Source organism: Scyliorhinus canicula, chromosome 16 (assembly GCF_902713615.1).
Source record: "Scyliorhinus canicula chromosome 16, sScyCan1.1, whole genome shotgun sequence".
Classification (NCBI taxonomy): Eukaryota; Metazoa; Chordata; class Chondrichthyes; order Carcharhiniformes; family Scyliorhinidae; genus Scyliorhinus; species Scyliorhinus canicula.
This window is the reverse complement of record NC_052161.1, coordinates 77,527,499-77,533,532: the sequence shown is the minus strand read 5'-3', so window position 1 is coordinate 77,533,532 and position 6,034 is coordinate 77,527,499.

The window sequence follows — 6,034 nt, the reverse complement described above, 5'->3', positions numbered from 1 at the left end:
GCACGAGGAGCATAACACGGGTCTGGGACCTCCTGCCATTTTTAGCCTTTACCTTAACTGACTACAAACTATACTATTAAATAATTAAGTGACAGGAAAAAAAAAGACTTTACTTACCAATCACAATATTCACCTACCCAGAGCGCAATTCGGCAGCTCCTGTTCAGCTCCTCCCACGCACTGAAACTGCAAGGGAAGTTTTTTTTTAAATGGAAACTTACCGCTCCCGTTCAACTCCTCCCACACACTGAAACTGCAAGGGAAGTTTTTAAAAAATAGGTAAACTTACCGCTCCCGTTCATCTCCTCCCACGCACTGAAACTGCAAACAGCCCCCTGGTTACTGCTCTTGCTGAAAAAAGAAAGCACACTCCGCGCTCCTGATGAAACAATCACAAAAGATAGCAACACAGATTAATACAACCATAAAAAAATGAAACCATTATGGAGCGATAGAATTGAAAAGCAGAGAGGTAAACATTAACCTTGTATTGAACTTTAATTAAACCACACGCAGATTAGTTAGTATGCCCAGTTTTTGGTTGCATATTCTGAAAATGATACAGAGGCAGTAGATTCATACTAATGATACCTGAACTCAGGAAGAAGAGCAGAGAGGGTACAGAAGAGGTTTACTAGGATGTTGCTTGGTCTGGAGAGCATTAGCTATGAGGCGAGGTTGGATAAACTTGGTCTGTTCTCACTGGAACCCCGGTGATTGAGGGGTGACCTGATGGAAGTCTACAAAATTATGACAGGCATGAACAGAGTGGATAGTCAGAAGCTTTTTCCCAAGGTGGAAGAGTCAATTACTAGGAAACATAGGTTTAAGGTGCGAGGGGGAAAGTTTAGAGGAGATGTGTGAGGCAAGTTTTTTACACAGACGGTAGTGGGTGCCTGGAACTCGCTGCCGGAGGAGGTGGTGGAAGCAAGTGCAATACTGAGTTTAAGGGGCATCTTGACAAATACATGAATAGAATGGGGCTGCCTGGGGAAAGCGGGCAGCATAATCAAAGACCCCTCCCACCCGGCTTACTCACTCTTCCAACTTCTTCCATCGGGCAGGAGATACAGAAGTCTGAGAACACCCATGAACCGACTCAAAAACAGCTTCCTCCCCACTGTCACCAGACTCCTAAATGACCCTCTTATTGACTGACCTCGTTAACACTGCACCCTGTATGCTTCATCCGATGCATTGTAGTTACATTGTATATCTTGTGTTGCCCTATTATGTATTTTCTTTTATTCCCTTTTCTTCCCATGTACTTAATGATCTGTTGAGCTGCTTGCAGAAAAATACCTTTCACTGTACCTCGGTACACGTGACAATAAACAAATCCAATCCAATCCATTCCAAATAGAGGGATACGGACCCCGGAAATGCTGAAGGTTTTAGGTTAGAAGGGCAGCATGGTCGGTGCAGGCTTGGAGGGCCGACGGGCCTGTTCCTGTGCTGTACCTTTATTTGTTCTTTATGACATAATAAGAGGTCTTTCAAACTGTGAATGGATTTGATGAGGTAGGGATAGAAATATTTCCACTTGGAAAACCAAACCTAAGGCCATAAATATAAAAAATCACCAAGAAATGTAATAAGTAATTCAGGGGCAACATCTTTAACCAGAGTGGTGAGAATGTGGAACTTGCTACCACCAGGAGCCATTGAGGTAAATACAACAGATGCTTTGAAAGGGAAGCTTGAAAAGCTCATGAGAGAGAAGCGATTGGAAGGATCTGCAGGAATGGAAGGAAGAGCTGTGGAGTGTAAACACTGACATCGATCGGTTAGCCAGATGGCCTGATCCAGTGCAGTCAGCTCTATGTACCAGCCTTCCCGTACCAGCCTCCCCGGACAGGCGCCGGAATGTGGCGACTAGGGGCTTTTCACAGTAACTTCATTGAAGCCTACTCGTGACAATAAGCGATTTTCATGTAACTATGTGACTCTGGGTGGCACAGTGGTCAGCACCGTTGCTTCACAGTTCCAGGGTCTCAGGTTCGATTCCCAGCTTGGGTCACTGTCTGTATGTTCTCCCCATGTTTGCATGGGTTTCCTCTGGGTGCTCCGGTTTCCTCCCACAGTCCAAAGATGTGCAGGTTAGGTGGATTGGCCATTCTAAATTGCCCTTAGTGTCCAAAAAGGTTAGGTGGGGTTACTGGGTTACGGGGATAGGGTGGAGATGTGGGCTTACGTGGGGTGCTCTTTCCACGGGCCGGTGTAGACTCGATGTGCCGAATGGCCTCCTTCTGCACTGTAAATTCTATGACTGAACTCTTTTCTAGAAGGAATCTGATCAATAGAATCGCTGAGCGTATGAGGGAGAGGGATGTGCCTAAATGTGAACATTCTTCGACTGGCAGACAGACGTTATTTTGAAAGATTCTCTGAATACAATTGCCCTCAAAACGTAACTGTGGTTATCGGGGGTTCAGGGCATCTCTGATTTTGAATTAAGGACACACTTGGGATCAATATGAATCCACTAGAGGTACAGAGTTAGGATTTGAAGTACTTATTTATGATCGAAAAGCGAACTTCATTTGGAGAGTGGGGTGAGAGAAGAATTTGCAGTTGAACTGTTAGACTCCACAAATTGTTGCACCTTTTGGGATAAACATTTCTTTAAATATTTAAACACATATATGGGTGGCACGGTGGCACAGTGGTTAGCACTGTTGTCTCACAGCGCCAGGGACCTGGGTTCAAATTCCAGCCTGGGGTGTGGAGTTTGCACTCTGTGTGGAGTTTGCACTTTCTCCCCAGGTTGAGGGGCTGGTTTAGCACAGTGGCCTAAACAGCTGGCTTGTAATGCAGAACAATTCCAGCAGCACAGGTTCAATTCCCATACCGGCCTCCCCGAACAGGCGCTGGAATGTGGCCACTAGGGGTTTTTCACAGTAACTTCATTGAACTGCATTGAAGCCTACTTGAGACAATAAGCGATTATTATTATTATGTCTGCGTGGGTTTCCTCCGTGTGCTCTGGTTTCCTCCCACAGTCGAAAGATGTGTAGGTTAGGTGGATTGGCCATGCACAGCGTGACAGAAATAGGGTGGGGCAGGAAGCCCAAGTAGAGTGTTCTTTTTGAGGGTCAGTACTGACTCGATGGACCGAATATCGTACTCCTGGTGGTGAAAGTCAGAACTTCAGTATTCAAAGTTCTTGTTGTCAGGAAGGCCGCCCCAATTTCTTTCATTGTTCAAATGGCTGACGGCTCCATTCTCCGGCGCAACAGGAGCGTGCTGCCAAGAGTTCCCCGCCCACCACCTGATCGCATTGCTCCACCAATTATCATGCCTCCTCCAGACGTCCCCTGCCATGTGGTCACCGATCTGCCAGCGATCCCGCCTGCCCACGAGACCACCGCAATGGCAGCAATCCTGCCTGTCCAAGTGCCGGCGTCTCCTGCTCCATCTCTGCGGCGATCAACATTTATTGAGCAGTAGCTGGTCTGTCACTCGCTACACTGATTGGAGACATAGCCCCTACTCTATGTCAGAGGATTTTCAAATCCCTAACTCTCAGATCCTCCACTTCTAGCGATATTTCTGGAGCAAGAAAACCTCTCAGACATCCCCCCCCCCCCCCCCCCCCCCCACCCTTTGATTCCTCTGTTACCAATGAAACAGTTAATTTCTCTCAACCTGATCATTTGCTGGTACTCACTACCATTCTCTTCAGTCCAAAGGTCACAGAGCTGTACGTCTTTTGTGGACAGATGGTTTACCCGAAAGTAATGGGATTCATCAGAATTGACAAAAGAGTCAAGCTACCCAGTTAAGCCCCAATAACAACTTTTTTCCCTCTTTCTTTTGATATTAAAGATGCAATTGGCTGTAAAACATGAATTTTGCATGTTATTACCATTGACTATACTCATAACCCAAGTGAAAATACCCCACTGGTTATTTACTTAGTTCATTAATCATTTAAAATAGGGGTCATGTGTTTAATGTTTCTATCTCTCTTCATATGTTTATATATATAAACATTTCACAATTTAAAGGGGGTGGGTGAATCATAGAATTTACAGTGCAGAAGGAGGCCATTTGGCCCATCGAGTCTGCATGAACCTTTGGAAAGCGCATCCCACTTTATCCCCTGCCTCCATCCTATCCCTGTAACCCAGTAACCCCACCTACATTTTGGACACTAAGGGGCAATTTAACGTGGCCAATCCACCTAACCTGCACATCTTTGGACTGTGGGAGAAAACTGGAGCACCCGGAGGAAACCCACGCATACACGAGGTGAAAGTGCAAACTCCACACAGACAGTCACCCAAGGCCGGAGACCTGGGACCCTGGAGATGTGTTGCAGCAGTGCTAACCACTATGCCACCCATTTTGTGCTCATCTTTGTACTCATACTGAGTTGGTCCTCGGCCACAGCTGCATCCCCTCCATTCTGTTTCCCTTTACAATACTTGAGCTTAGGTTCCTTAACCTAAAATCATCTTCATTTTTCTTTAAAGAGGGAGTTTAAATAAAATTCTCTGACATAGAATATCGGCCTTGTGACATGGTGGCACACTGGTTAGCACTGCTGCTTCACCACCAGGGACCTTGGTTCAATTCCGACCTCGGTGACTGTGTGGACTTTGCATGTTCTCCCCATGTGGGTTTTCCCCAGGCGTTCCGGTTCCCCTCCCCCACACAGTCCAATGATGTGCAGGTTAGGTGGGTTGGTCATGCTAAAATTGCACCTTAGTGTCCAAAGATGTGTGTGTAAGGTGGATTGGCCATGCTAAACTTGCCCCTTAGTGTCCAAAGATACAGATACAGAACAGTACAGCACAGAACAGGCCCTTCGGCCCTCGATGTTGTGCTGAGCAATGATCACCCTACTCAAACCCACGTATCCACCCTATACCCGTAACCCAACAACCCCCCCTTACCTTACTTTTTAGGACACTACGGGCAATTTAGCATGGCCAATCCACCTAACCCCGCACATCTTTGGACTGTGGGAGGAAACCGGAGCACCCGGAGGAAACCCACGCACACACGGGGAGGACGTGCAGACTCCGCACAGACAGTGACCCAGCCGGGAATCGAACCTGGGACCCTGGAGCTGTGAAGCATTTATGCTAACCACCATGCTACCGTGATGTAGAGGTTAGGTGGGGTTGCAGGGATAAGGAGAGGGGGGCTTAGGTAGGATGCTCTTTCAGAAGATTGGTGCTGACTTGATGGGCCGAATAGGCTCCTTCTGCACTGGAGAGATTGATTCCATGTCACTAATCACTGTAGAGAGTTACAGTCCAGTCACTGCTCAATAAATAGCACAGAACATTTTACCCAGTGTTTTAAATCTGCCTTTAAAGTGATCCTCAAGCAGTGTGGATTAAATGACTTTCACCAAGGTATCAATCCCAAACTGAACTGGCTCCTCATTCACTGAGATTTCTCAGACCGCAAAGCTTCAGCAAATCTTTCACCAAGAAGGCAGTCCTTCTGACACCAGCTGGTCAGGAGATTTCAGCATCTCCGCTGTCTCATTCATATTCTTCCAATCAGGAATGACGAGGGGCTGAGTTTTGTGAACATCACATTACACCCGAACAACTCAAACTGAGTTTGGGGAATGAAATATGAAATCACAACCAAACATATTGTTCCCAAGGATAAAGTATCAACATTAGATTGGTTAAACTGCCACTGAATTCAGCTTCTATCTGTCACTCCAGGACGCATTGTGCAGAGGCGGTGCTGCAAGTACTCTGTGATTCTCAATTTGAATACATCAAGAAGTCTTTGGGCACAGTAGCACAGTGGTTAGCGCTGTTGCTTCACAGCACCAGGGTCCCAGGTTCGATTCCCGACTTGGGTCACTGTCTATGCGGAGTCTGCCCGTGTCAGCGTGGGTTTCCTCTGGGTGCTCCGGTTTCCTCCCACAAGTCCTGAAAGACGTGCTGTTAGGTAATTTGGACATTCTGAATTCCCCTCTGTGTACCTGAACAGGCGCCGGAATGTGGCAACTGGGAACTTTTCACAGTAACTTCATTGCAGTGTTAATGTAAGCCTACTT